Source organism: Ambystoma mexicanum, chromosome 4p, assembly GCF_040938575.1.
Source record: "Ambystoma mexicanum isolate Mex_15411 chromosome 4p, UKY_AmexF1_1, whole genome shotgun sequence".
In the NCBI taxonomy this organism is placed as follows: Eukaryota; Metazoa; Chordata; class Amphibia; order Caudata; family Ambystomatidae; genus Ambystoma; species Ambystoma mexicanum.
In genome coordinates, this window is record NC_090927.1 from 985,103,545 (window position 1) to 985,118,486 (window position 14,942).

Genomic DNA, 14,942 nt, shown 5'->3' on the forward strand with positions numbered 1-14,942 from the left:
TCTCAATGGCTCCACAAAGTCAAAATCCCCGCTGTTAAGTATCCTTAAAGATGGAACCTTATTTAGCAGTGACAGTGGCTCAATTCAGTGGCCGTCCCTCGGCAGCTATCTTTGGTGCAATAGTTAATGTTCGCTGTGGTAACGTCACTGTATTCATAAGTGGTGGAGACACCACGAAAGGGTCAAAGGAAGGGACAATAATATTACTAGAAACCATATTTGTAGTAGGCAATGGATTCTGAGTCGCTTGCAGTGATACATTTAGTTTAACTGCTGGATTAAGGTCTACTTGGGCCTGTTTTATGACTATGTCCTCTTCATGGGGAGGTGTGGCACAGGCCGGGCATTCCTCCATCAGCCAGCCAGTAAGGGTGCCCACAGCTTGCGCCAACCGTCTTTTGCGTCTAGCAGCTCTTTTCCGTTGCTTTTTTGACATGTTAACACTGCCAGGTCTAATTGTAAAATTTAAAACAGGGCAATTTGCATCCTGATTATCCGGCTGTGCAGTATTAAGCTTCTGTTTTGACCTTGGGACATTCTGTTTTGGCTGCATCTCCTGGGAGTTAGTGACGGACCCTGTAACAATGGTCCCCCTTATGAGGTCTGCCAAGGACGGGGGCAGGGGCGTGTCCCGATTTACTGCCCTCGGTTCCACGAGGACACAGTCTTGTGACGCAACTGTTACAGCAGAAGATTTCTGGGTGGGAATCTCACACAGGTCAATTATTGCCCTCTCTTTGTGTTGAGTTTGGATTAATAAACGTTCACATATGCTTGCAATTGCAACTCCCTGCAACTTCAGATCTTCATGTATTGTGCCGCATACTTTTAAGAGGATTTTGACTGCAAAATTTAAAGTGCTGTTATTATAATTTGCAGAAGTCTCATGGATGCTGTATTCGTCCTCAGTAAGAGTACTTGAGAGCAGGGCAGTGCCATAAAACATATTGGGACTGGCGGAAAGCCTGGCTGCCCCTCCTGTGTTGGACTGTTGATGCTGTGAGGTTTCATTTATTTCGGAGGCCACAAGAGTCCCCACTATCGCCCCCAAAGGGGGCCCTACATCCAATGTTATCTCTTCCCTTGGCAGTAAAGGGACTTGGGTCTCATTTGTTAAAAAAGGGACCAGCAAGGGGAGCTGCAGTTGTGAGGACGTTGTGTTTACAGCCTCTTCAGTCCTCCCCCTTACATCAGGGGAGGTACGGTCTTGTAGGGCATAGCATAGCTGTAATAAGGAGTCATTGTCCAAGTCCAAGGGAAGATAACTACTATCTACCTCAACTAGAGGAGGAATCACGTTGGATGCCGGCATAGAAGTTGTCTGGGCATAGGTTTTAATAGGGAAAAGGGCATCCAATGGACCTTTTTTTTGTTAGACTTCTCAGGCACTTTCAGACCTGTGTCCCCAGCCTTATTGCCTTACTGCGGCCCCATACAAACTTCATCAGGCTGTTTAGTGGAGCACAGTACATAGGGTTTTTTTCCCCCGAGTGCCGGCTACTTTGCAACGACTGGAGGATTTCCCTGGAATTGCCAGCCAGTAAAAAGGGGGTCCACCCCAGGGCGATGAACCGACCTTACACTCACCCAGGAAAACCTAAACACTGTGTGTCTAAAAAGCCCAAGATACAAGTGTACAGTACCTCCGCGTCACTCAGCCAATTAGATTTGTCACGCCACACTGCCAATAGTTAAAGATCACTGGCTACTATTCCCATCGGGCAGGGAGTCCAAATAATCCGTAGCACCAGGAATGGAGGGTAATTGAGTTTACCAATGTATCCCTATTAGGGACTCACCCAGCTCCTGTGAATAAATGGTGAATACAGCAGGTGTACAGTCCTCTGTCTACAGGGCACATCCAGCAGGAGCGGGGAAGAGCCAATGGCCACACTAAATACTCCCAGGGCCCGACTCCCCGGTCCACACGGCTTCAGTCAAAGCGCACACAGGACACAGCTCCTTCAGACTACACCTCCAGACTCCTCCGGACTGCCGCCCGACGCCCGCAGCCCGCTCAACCGATTACGCTGCAAGCAAGAGATCTGGCTCCAGCCGAGCGCCCGATCACGTGAGTGATACGTGAGCGGCAACCGTCAGACGGTCAAACCGACACTGCAGAGGATTGTGCATACGAACAGCGTAAGATTTGCAGCCACTTCCGACAGTCCTCGATTTCAGAATAGCAATGGTAATCTAACATATCTGACATTAGAAGTTTAGCGTGCCCGCTCTAACCTAGATTTAAAAGATTGCTTCTGTAGATTTTGTAAGATTCCTACAGAACTTGAAACACTGAAGCATTTGATGTTATTCTGCACAGGGCTTACTGTACTAAGGACTATCCATTTTGGTTGCATATTAATGCCAGATAAAGAGATGCTGAAGAATGGTGGAGAATTCTTTGCAGCGGCAAAAGTAAACATTATTTTAATAAGCCAAACGCTTAATAAAACATATATTTTTTTAAAAAACTTTCCATAGGGAACAGGGCAAGTGGGATTGCACTGAGGGGGACCCCCACTCTGAGGACAAGGAATGCCCCAGTAGGGATTCCATCCCACTGCACTTGGCTTCTAAATCCCAATGTTTGTTGGTTACATGGGGGTTGAACAAGGTAATCATTTACAGGGCCCCTTTGAAGTAGATGTCTTGGTGGCTGACTTATGATATGATATGATATGATATGATATGATATGATGTGGCATAACGTGCCTGTACACAAGTGTTTTTAGGTGTGACAAGAGAAGGAGGGGAAATAATGGAAGACAAAATAACGATTGTTCTAGGCATTGTGTTATTCAGATTGTGCAGGTGCAGGGAAGAGGGAAGGGGAGAAGTGCCAGGGGGAGGCGAAGGGGGAAGTGCAGTTAACTCACCAGTGCAGCCAGGGGGTGGCCCATAAGTGCAGAGAGAAGGGACTGTAGGGTTGCATATACAGACCCTTAAGTGCTGGGGAGCCCAGAGGTAGTGCAAGGGCAACTGAACATGCAGGAGCCTGGGCCCGAGTTCAGAGGGTGACTGGGTGACCAGTGCATGGAGCAGTCAGGTGAATCAGCAGGGGAGAGGAAGAGAGAAAGCAGAAGTGAAAAGGAAGTTCTTGAGTTGCTTCCGGAACCTGAGGTGGTTCTGCTCAAGTTTGAGAGAGGCAGGGAGGTTATTCCAGAGGGAGGCCCCAACCGACGAGATGGATATGCAACCAACTCTCTGCTTGGAGAAGCGTCTGATCCTCAGAGAGTTGGAGGTGGATGAGCGGACAGCTCGAGAAGGAAGATGTTTTGGAAGAAAAAGTTGGAGGTAGAGCAGTCCTAGGCCCCAGAAAGCCTTGTGAACAATGCAGAGAGTCTTGAAGTTGATCCTTGCAGCCATGGGAAGCCAGTGAAGAGATTTCAGAGCTGGAGAGATACAATCCCTGGGCTTGAGGCCAAGGACTAGTCTTGCAGTCCTGTTCTGGATAAGTTGTAAAGGTCGAAGAAAAGAGGCAGGAAGATTTAGAAAGAGGCAGTTGCAATAGTCCTGCCTAGAGAGCTCTGTAGACAGTGTGCTTCTGGGGGAAAGTGAGAAAAGCAAGAATACCTCTGAGGAGGTGCAGTTGACAGTTTGACTTCTTAGAGACGGCAGAGATGTGTGGAGAGCAGGAGATGGTGGAGTTGAAGATGACACCAAGGTTTTTAGCCTCACAGGAAGGAGCAGGAGGAGTGCCCAGAGTGCCCAGCCAGAGAGAGAGAGGAAAGGAGGGAGCGGGTATCCCAATGAGGAGGATCCCAGTCTTACTGGCATTAAGGCAGAGATCAAAGGCACACCTTTCTTGAATTGCAGCCAGACAGTCAGAGATGAGAGAAGGAGAAGAGGTGGCTGAGGGGAGCCTGAAAGAGATCTGAGTGTCATCCACATAACATTAAAAATTGGAGCAGAAAGTAGCGATGCCATGGGCAAGAGGTGCCAGGTAGTGGCTGAAGACCCAGGGAGAGAGGTTAGACCCCCGGGGAACACCACAAGTAGAGAGAGAGATAGAAGAGAGGAAAGACCCCAGTTGGACCTGAGAGGGTCGGTCGGTGAGAAAGGAGATCAACCAGGCCAGGGCCTGATCAGTAATACCAAGGTTGTCCCGGAGACTATTGAGCAGGGTGGCATGGTTGACCGTGTCAAAAGCAGAGGATAGATCAAGGAGAATGAGGACAGAAGGGAGATTAGAGTCAAGGTTGAAGAGTAAGTCTTCACAGATGTTCAGGAGAGAGGTTTCTGTGCTTCTGGCAGCTCTGAAGCCAGACTGATGGTCATGGAGGCAACCAACAGATTCAGTATGTAGATTAAGCTGGGAGATGGGCAGCTTTTTCAAGAGTTTGCCCAGAAAATGAGTGATGGAGATTGGGCGATAGTTAGCCGGAGAGGAAGGATCGGCCAAGGGCTTCTTTAGAAGGAGGTGCACAAGAGATTTCTTAAGGGGGAGAGGACATTTCAAGTGGCAAAGGAGTCAATGCAGAAATCAGCCAAGGCTGGAGCAAGAGTGTCGATGTGGTCCTGGCTGGTTCTGGATGGGCAAGGGAGCACCTGCTTTGATGAGGCTTGTATAGATCAGACTTATCTAGAAACATTGTCAGGGGTGAACAGGGGAAAGGAGGAGAAAGGAGGAGGAGAGACGGCCTCAGGTGGGCCAGGAGTGGTAGAGGAGCAGGAACAGGAGGTAGAGGAAGAGAGGGTGGACAGGATGTCCTGAGTTTTAGTAGTGAAATGAGAGGCCAAGACCATGCAGAGGGCCTCGGAGGGAACCTAAGAGGTAGAGACTACAGCAGGATTGGCCAGCTCCTTGCAGATTTTGAAAAGTTGAGCCGAGTTGTTAGATGCTGCAGAGATGCAGGCTTGGATGTAGGCTCTCTTCTTAGAGAGGACAGAGAGTCTGTACTGCCTTTGGAGCAGACGGCAGGCTAGTTGGTCAGGGGGTGCGCCCAAGGCCCTCCATTTCCTCTTTGCTGCCCTAAACTTACATTTAAGGGCGGCGAGGTCAGAATCGTACCAAGAGTTGCACTTGGATTTGTGCTTCAAGCGAATCCTCATGACAGGGGCAACGACATCCAGAATGTTAGAGGTAGAGAGATGAAGGTTAGAGAGGGCTGTGTCAGGGTGTGAGTCAGCCAAAGGTGCAAAAGGAGGAGAGAAAGTAGCGGCAAAAGCCTCATCTGACACATGCTTCATGGGTCGGATGACCTAGAAGGTTAATTGGCAGTGCTGGAGTCGGCTGTACCTGTGGGGAAGAGAGGGACGTGAAGAAAGGAGAAAGTGATCACTCCAGGGGAGAGGAGTAGTGAGAGGGTTAGAGAAGGGGAGGTCTGAGGAGATCAGAACATCCAGGGTGTGTCCTGCAGAGTGAGTCGGCCCAGAGGGAAGAATAGAGAGAGAGAATTGCAGAGGTTGCAAAAGAGTCCTGAAGAAGGGCTGGTAGCATTCAGATGGATGTTCAAGTCTCCGAGGAGGGGAAGTTGGGAGGTAGAGGGAAGGAGCGAGGAGGAGAGGTCAGCCCACTCAGAGAGGAAAAGGGTGACCTGGCCAGGCAGCCTGTAGATAGTGCCCACAGTGAGAGAGAGAGGCCAGGAGAGATGGAGAGCCTGCAGACCAGGCATTCAGAGGAGGAGGAGTGCTGCATTGGAATGAAAGAAGCATGGATCCACTCTGGGAAAATCAAGGCTACACCCCCACTGGGACAGTTGGTTCTGGGTTCAGAGAGGAACTTGTAGCCATTGGGAAGGAGAGTGTCAAAACTCGTGACAGAGCTGGCCGTGAACCAAGTCATGGTGAGACTGAGTACCTCCAAATCAAGCTCTTCCAGGAGATGGCAAATGTCAGAGGAGTGTTTGACAGCTGAACGAGAGTTGAGAGTACCGATGTGGAGCAGGTTGCCATATTTGAAGGACTTCCGGGGATGGGTACAGGCAAGAGGTACACCCTGCAGAAGTGTTGTAGGTGACCGAGGATAGGTATAGGAGGAAGGAAGATAAGGCAAGGTAGTCAGAGAGGTAGAAGAGAGTTCCAGAGGGATGGCAGAGGAGGGAGGCAACAGGGTGGCCAGAGAAGCATCAGGGGATGCAGAAGAGGTGGTAGAGGAAGGAGGTGGCAGATGAGCCAGAGAGGGGTAAGAAGGGATAGCAGGATAGGAAAGCAAGTTGATAAGGTGCCGCAAGCGTCTATCAAAGAGGAGCAGATTAGCCTGAGGGCCCTGCACCAAAACGGTGCCATTTAAGTAGACAAGAGCCGAGAAAGGGACTTCAAAGCGCTGCAAAAGCTGTACAAGCAACTGCAAAAGGAGACTGAGTTGTGGTGAGTTGCAGTCCTGCAGTTCTTGCAGCCTCGCAGCCCACAACCCACAACCCGTAACCCCTGGTTTTGCCTCCACGCATGGAAGAAAGTCATCTGCTCCGGAGCAACAGATGGAGGGAAGAAGAGAGAGAGCGCTGTGATGCTGAAGTAGCAAGTGCCGTGGGTGAACCTGACGACTTCATGAGCTCAAAACAGCTGATGGCAGGTAAGCTCACACAGTTTAAACATATGTTGACGGAGCTACACCATCTTACGCCCACAAAATAGAAGCAGCCTTCACCCTCAGACGTTCCTTCATGCAACGTGCCTACGATCGATGAGGCAAACCTTAGCCCAGTAAGAAACTTTCAAGTGTCACACTACGAGCGAGAATATCACAGACGTGAATCAAAGGATCAACAGGCAATTCCTGTGACACCTTCCATAGTGTTTGCAAATTACGGGGAAGCCACACAAGTCACGTCACCTGCCGGCTACACACGCCTTTCCTATCCAGAAACCTCAATTAAATCTAGGAGAAGGCATAGGTGTATTCGTAGCAGAAAATTGGCATCTGATTTTGGCACCAGGTAACGAGCGCCTTGAGTTAGAGATCTTAAAACCTATTATGGAGAAGGGTTTAAAACTAAACCTACGTGTCACGGCAGAAATTCACCCTACCTCCCAAACGGACAATGACACATTGCACTCCATTGAACTTGAAAACAAAACGGAAGCCAATCGAAGACGAGTGGGTATGTGGGAACTCTGCCCACAGCTCACTTAGTGGGCCCCCCGGAGGCCAACCCTGTTTCACAGACCCCAGGAGAGGATGATCATGACGCTGGTAACAGAGGAAAAGCTAGCCATCCATAAACGCTCCAGACGCCAGAAGTGGAAAGAAAAAGTAACCCACGCATCGACCAAGAAATGTATCGCTGCCTGTCTGAAAAACAAGACCCAGTTTCGGGAGAAAGGGAGTGGCAAGAAGATAAAAACAAAGAATGTCGTACCTTCGAGAAGGGACCAAAAAGAGGCAGACCCTACGAACCAGTCAAACAGCACCCAGAGACCAACAGCTGAAAAAGGAATATTAGCAACATCCAATCAACGAACCTTCAGGAAAATTACAGCCAAAAAGCCTTTCCTTTCTGCAAACTTAGCAACATTGTTTCTAAAACAGAAATTGCCATCCCGATATGAAACAACAAAAGAAATACTACATGAAATATTGGATGCAGAGCTACTTGAAGGTGCCATCGACCACATGGACATCAAAGACCGCCCCCTGACACAACCCTCTTTTAACGGCGAACGGAGTAGCCTAAACATCTCAGGCCAAGCCCCTTCTTTTAACGATCATAATAAGGGGCCTATGGCCAAAGTGCTACTATCAGCAACTTCAAAAACAGGCCTAATGGCCTGAGAAACCACAGTACATCAAGATGATAACATAGAAGCAAGCCAGGCCTGAGTGACAGGAATGGTCCCCAGGTCACATATGCCCCTCCTAGTGAAAGATTCCTCCCAAGGCTTCAAGCCCTTCGGGGAAAAGACAAACCCATAAGGCTACACCAGGATGCCCTGTGAAAAATGATCCTAGGTACAGTGTGCAAATGCTGAGGTCCCCAGGAGAAATGAACGCCGGAGTGGGCTCAGATGGAGCCATAGTGGAGAGTAGAGAAAAAGAGTCTAAAAAATACCTGTAAACAAAGGTAACACAATACATCACTCCAGAGAGCATTTACCTGGACGAAAACCACGAACCAGAGGTCGGGGCTTTAATATATTCTCAACCCTGATGTCAAGCTCCCCAGAAACCCATGACCATCCCGATCCTAACAGGACTTGAGAGGAATCAAATAGGGTGGTGGCAGATAACCATCTGGACCCCGCAGAGATTCTTGAGAGACCAGCAATGGTATTGGCCTGTGACTCTATTGTGACACCACGTAATGCTGCAGGAGATACAACCAGGACTTCAAATAAACTTATAGACCAAAAAAACAACGATTCTACAAGAAAATCTGACCTCCTATCAATCACGTCCACAGTAATAATTACTCTAGCATCGTTCTTGAAACTCTACAAAGCCATCAACGAAACCCTGAAGGACCATACAAATATCATGGCGATGATGCACACTAAGTTGTGTTCCTGGAAGTATATGTAACACTAATGGAAAAAAGTATCCCCAGGATTCCCAACAAGGAACCAAAGACACACAGGAAACTCAGAGGACAGACTCCGTAAGAACAACATCAGAGAAGGTTATTCAAGAGGTTGTTAGTGTAAAGCCAATTGACCAAGTTGACTTAACATCTGAGTCATTAAAGCTGCTTTGTCAAAAAACATCACAAAAAAATCAAGGGGAGACACCAGCGAATGAACATACCACGGCTAATGAAGAAGTAGATTAATTAACTCCCAATCAGGACAAAGAAAAACAGAGAAAAAGGTCTAACGCCTCTGTTGGCCTTAGACAGGTGAGCTTTCCAATAGAAAATTCACCATGTCTACCGTCGATACCTAAACCAACATTGGCAATTAGACAGGACTGGTCCACCAAAGAATACTCTATTTTCGAACACCCCTAAAACTGACAATTCAGGTGAAGCAACCAAAACGTTTATGAACCAACCACAGAAAAAAAGGAGGTTGGGAAAGACAGACCGACAAACGATCAGGGGGTCAGTAAACCCCTGCAACCATTGCCAGGAACCCTAAAATAGGTCTGATGAAAGCAGGGGCTTTCCCACTTGCAAGACCTAAGAATCCTGAGCCGGCCAGAATCATAACACTGTCAATTCCAGAGGAAGCGGATACATCAATGGACCTAATGGACCTATCACAATACTTCTTCGAGAACTCTGAATCAGAACTTCTTTCAGTTGTACCAAGTCAACAAGATCTTTATACTCCCACTCATAAGGAGACAACAGAAAAAATCAAAAACAGAAAGATGACCAGAGCACGCCAGGATTATTAACACTATCTGAAAAAAGAGAAAAAATCCACAAAAAAAAACCAAGTGACTTCTTCACAGAAAGAACGCCTGGTAACGGAGGAGACAGAGATAGATAACCTGCGTAAAGACAGGAATCATACATCTAAATCTAATAAAAACTGTTCACCCAGCCGAGAAAACCTACCTAGAAATAGGAGAAAGGATGATGGTCCTCTCACACACCATAGAAATTATTCTACCAAAAATACAGAGGTAGAGAGGGACCGTAGATCCCTAAGAATTGAGAACTACTCAAAGAAGAGGGAAAACCCAATGTACAGCAAAAGGACACAGGACTCCAAACCATTCCAACGAAGCGATAGAGCTTTCAAACTGGAAAGAATTCTAGGCAAAAAGGAGAATCTGATCCTGAACTGGAAGACAGTTTTGCAGCTATTTCACTGCATACCGAATCTACCCCAGATCATCACAGAAGAAATAAAAATTGTGGAATTCGGAGAGAAACATAAAACTGACAGTCTATACCTGTACATTATGTTGTCTGTGGTCAAAGGAATGTTAACAGAGGCTACAAACAGTCTCTGCACCCTTGGCTTTGACTGGACTCCGGTAGTCCAGCCACGAGCAGCTCACTTACATCAAGAAAAGGATAACACCTTAGCAAAAAAAGGGCGAAGTAAGCGCAAGAGAAGTAGTTAACGTACCAACGGAACAAAAACTAAGCCTGAGCAAAGGTAATCCAAAAAAGCAATATAAGGACCCGGTGGGTGTAGGCAGGACCCCGTATGGACCTAACGGTTACCTTTAAACCAAACCGACCGGCCCCTCAAAAAACCGCTACAGACCCAGGCCTAGTTTCGGATCCAGAGAAGGAACCAGTAGAAAATTGTATGTGGGTATCAAAGGCCTTAGTGAAACCACAAAAAGCATAGCCATCCTCAAAATTCCATCAAGAAAATACACTAGGATCATGTGTGGCCCACACAAACTGTAAAGACACAGATCTAACTATCACTTCATGGAACACCAGGGGGTTCACCCATCTAACCTCCCCAAGCAACGTCAACCTAAAATCCTGTGAAATAATTTGTCTCCAGGAGACATGGCTGACAAGAAAACCATATTTGGATGGCTATGACGTGACGGTTGCGCTGGCCTCAAGAGGCCCCGAAGGCCGGCCAACCTCAGGCCTCTTGATCACCTTTGGACCAGGATCAGGGATGTCGGTCCTGAAAGTTCTCTTTTCTGACTTGTCATTTCTCACCCTTTTGGTCAATTGGACAGCCGTGCCTTTACCATGCCTTTGCTAACTCGGATTGTAAGATGGAAAATGTAGTTATCATCAACTGCTACTGGAATTCAAAGGCGATCTCCAACTCCAGCTTTATTGATACTGCAATGAACATAATCGATGATGCTCTCATATCAAATAACTTGGACTACATATTAATTTGCAGTGAATTGAATGCTACTTGTCTAAACAAATCACTGAGATCTAGAAACCAAAGACCAAACACCTCACAAGAAACAAGAGGCAACCTATGGTCAGCATTGATGCACTCTAGAGATATGCTTGTCCAGGAAACGACAACCTCGAACCCAAAATCTACAATACCAACTTGGGAAAGAGGCGATCAATCAGCAAACCTCAACTATATATATGTATCGAGAGAGCTCTATCAGCACATTAAAGGTTTTCAGAACATCAGGACGCATAACAGTTATCATAATCTGCTAGCTTCCGTGCTGATGACTACCACAAAACTACCAACACAAATAATGAGAGTGACTGTTGAATAAAAGAACAGCGCAATTGTCTTCGACTGAAGAGCATTGACATTAAAACCCTAACTGTCGATTACACCGTGAAGACCGACTTGAACGGTCACAACACGATAAACCAAGTTGTGGATTACAGGCCCCTCTTGGATCACTTTTGTGTGAAAAACATTGGCGGCAATGAAAAATACCACCAAGCCTGCCACACCTATGACAAACTTTTAGTCGACAAACGAAGGGCACTTAGACAAATCAAAAGAGCAGCCACAAAATCAAACTGTGAGCATCTAAAACAACAAGCAAAAGTGGCATGTAAAATGTATAAAGACTTGGTAGCTAACAGAAGAAGAACATTGTTCCAGCAGGATTCAGAGCAAATGCTCATGGTCTTAAGCAAAAGGAAGTCCAAGGACTTGTGGACATTAATCAAGCAAACCTCGGCTGCTGTGTCCGAGCCCCAACAAAATTATGTTAATGAGGTCACCTGGAAGGTTCATTTCTCTACGCTTTTTAAGGGCCCAAATAACACTGTGCACCTTACAACATCAAAAGCAAAAACAGAATGGAGCTTCGAACACGAGACTGAAGACATGTTAAAGAAACTCCAGAATCTGTATGCTTCAAGAGCCCAAGGCCCAGACGGTCTGACTAACTAAATGCTTAAGACCCATCCGAATGACTGGGCTCTTTTTATCTACACTGTCTTCAGAAAAGTCTCTCAACAACGGCTAGTACCATCATCATGGAAGACAGCGATGATAGGGCCGATTTTCAAAAAAGGAAACAAAGAAGACCCTAAAAATTATAGGCCTATAGAGCTGCTTAGACGTGATAGGGAAAATCTACGGTACGCTTATGTTGGAAAACTTCTCAAACTGGACATCTGAAAATGGTTCGGTGGAACCATTCCAAACGGGATTCATTAAAAATGTGGGCACCTCAGTGAATATCATGCTGTTAAGTATCCTTAAGGCCCAAAGCAATAAAAAAGGGAAAAAGATATTCATAGCATTTGTTGACCTGGTCCAGGCTTTTAACCCAGTCAAAAGAGAGCTATTGTAGCAAAAATTATCTGACAGGGATTGTCCTGTAGACATAATGGAGCCCCTGGTCGCACTACATTCTGAGACCACAATAAGTGTGTTTAAACCGGGCAGGATTACTTACATTACCAATACCTACTTCAAGAGGCGTAAAGCAAGGATGCCCCTTAGCCTCAGCAATATACAACTTTTATATCAAGGAAATCCCAAAATTTGAACCGCTCATCAGATCCTTCCCTCCGACAATTGGCAACACAAAGGTTACGAGACTACTGTACGGTGATGACATAACTTTGATTGACCAGACGGAAAACGGCCTGTAACGCCAGTTGAATAGGTTCCGGAGACACGTACAGCTAAACCATCTTGAGATAAATAAGGAGAAGACAAAAATAATCTCTCTCCACAAAGGAAAAAAAGATTAAAACGTATTTAAATGGCTACTGGGGTCTACCAAAATTGAAGCGATGACAACGTTCAAATACTTAGGCGTCAACTTCAACAACAGCCCCATCGATACGCTGTCGCAAAAAGAAGCGCTAATATCAAAAGCGAAAAAACACTGGCTACTCAGACGAGACTTATGGACAGGAAGTTTGGACGATTTTCCACGGTCACAGTCATTAACTTTATAGGGGAAAGGTTACTCCAGCACTATGGAGCAGAGGCCATGCCAGATATTCCAATAAAATTATGGCACAAATTGGAAGGAACATTTTGGCGCAAAATCTTTAACCTCCCAAATTTAGCAGCAAAAGTATTAATTTGCAGAGAACATTGTATTTCATCATTATTTGGAATTGTTGAATGGAACAGCTTGACTCTGTTCAGAAAGATCTCACTATCATCAAGCCCACCCATATTCAAGATCATGCATGACAAACATTTAAGCAATTCTAACACTTTGCTAAGTAAGTGTGTACGGGAGGGCGGAGCGTCCTCTGACGAGCCCATAGGTCAGAGCTCACCCTCAGGTACCTGTTAAACAAGATAGCTGCACCTAGAGGAGGTTGGGGTGCAGGATTCAATTACTCCGACACAATACAATAAGGACAACTCAATAGTTTGGCAAAGGGAAGTCCGTTTAATGACAAGTACAAAAAACAGGGAAACAAATGGTAATCAACAGTGTCGCGATCGCCTGTCTCACTTCAACTCCCCCCTTCTCCATTCAAACAGTAACAGTTATACCCAGAATTCGTCAATACTGACGTGTAACACTCAGAGTTTTGTCATGCAATTCTGTTGCTTGGAAAAGGTAACTTAAGCATAGGTACTATATCTGTATATGGTTACAGGTAATTTAAGTATAGGTACTATATCTGTATATGGTTACAGAGCGTGAGGATTGGATAACGCCCATCCTTCTACATCACTCGTGATAGACGTCACTACAACTATGACGTCTTATTGGTTCTACAAGCTATATGACTCTAGATTACTTGGTCCATTGTGATTTGGTGGGTTACACCCTTAGGCATAAATCTCCACTTTAATTAGCAGCATGCAGAATGGACACCCAGATGCGGAGTGCCCCAAGATTCACCCTGCCTCCCTTCCATCAATCAGTACCTTTAGGGCTGTGTGTCAATTAGTTGGCTGAGGATGGCCTCGAAACTGTAGCCTCTTATCTGTAAAAGTTATGGCATCCTGGGTTCTGGGTGACATCAGACGTTGGTATCTCTTTGCCCTTGGCTGGTCACATGTCTGTTCACCGTGAATCTGCTTCATTTTCCTGTTATTCATGCATTTGATTCTTCCGTAGCCTTGCCACCTGCCTGGGGCCTCTTTATCTTGACCTTCACTGGCTGGCCGGTATGCTCTGAAGTTTCGATTCTCTGAGGTTGCTGCTCTCCTCCCTTCCTTAGGTTGACCTCGAATTCCCAGGCATGAGCTGTTTCATACTGAGTTTCGATTCTGCTCGTTCCCCTGGCTTTGGCTGGGATATGAATCTTGGCCTTGCTGGCCCCTTCAGCATGGGCTTAATTATGCGTTTACAAAATGGAGTCGCACTTGTATATTGTGCTTCATTGAGGTAGATATATAATTGGCGCTTGCCGCCCTATACTCCTACTGAGCATTGCAAGCAGTATCGTTTTCTTAGCTTCTTGCGTTCCAAGCCTATTTGCATGTGTTAGCTGGTTGGATACTTCCATTTTATTTCACCACAATGTTTCCTTACGTCTCGTTATGTATCAAAACCGTTTCTTCTTATAAATCCATTATATTATTCATCTTTCCATTTCGTTCTTGCGCATCATCTTTCGATTGTTGTTTGTGTTCATGTTATCCCTTTCGCTTGTCGTTTAAGCGCATCTGTACTGTAGGTGCTTATGTCGTCACCATTTACCTTCCATTAGAGCTCTTTGGCTCTCTTCGTGGACAGTCTGCAGGTACTCTTCATTTGGTGTCAGCTGTTGGTACGGTTGTCTAAGAGAGTACCGTGCAGCCCATGTTTGTCTTTTTATGGGTGCTTCAACAGGTATTGCTCCTCTGATATGCACTGGGCAGAGTCCACGTGCAGTTCTCTGTTGGTTCATCTGCTCCTTATACGTCACATACCTTGGTGAGTACGTTCCTGGTATCTCAAAATGGGGGGCAGGGGTGCACACCATGTCTGGGACCTCCTCTACATCCCCCCTTCTGGTCGGTTCATCAACCACTTCTGCTTCCTCCTTTGGATTCATCTTCCTTGGTTCTTCTGTGTCCTGTTCGTCGTCCTCAGGGTTTGTACACGATAGTGTGAACGTGTGTATCTTTGGAGTCCATATTTGTATCACTCCTTTCAAGCTTCCTGCTGTTTTTACGTGTTTGTCTTTGTTCCAGGTCATTAGCTGGCATTGTCCATTCGGGCTGCAATA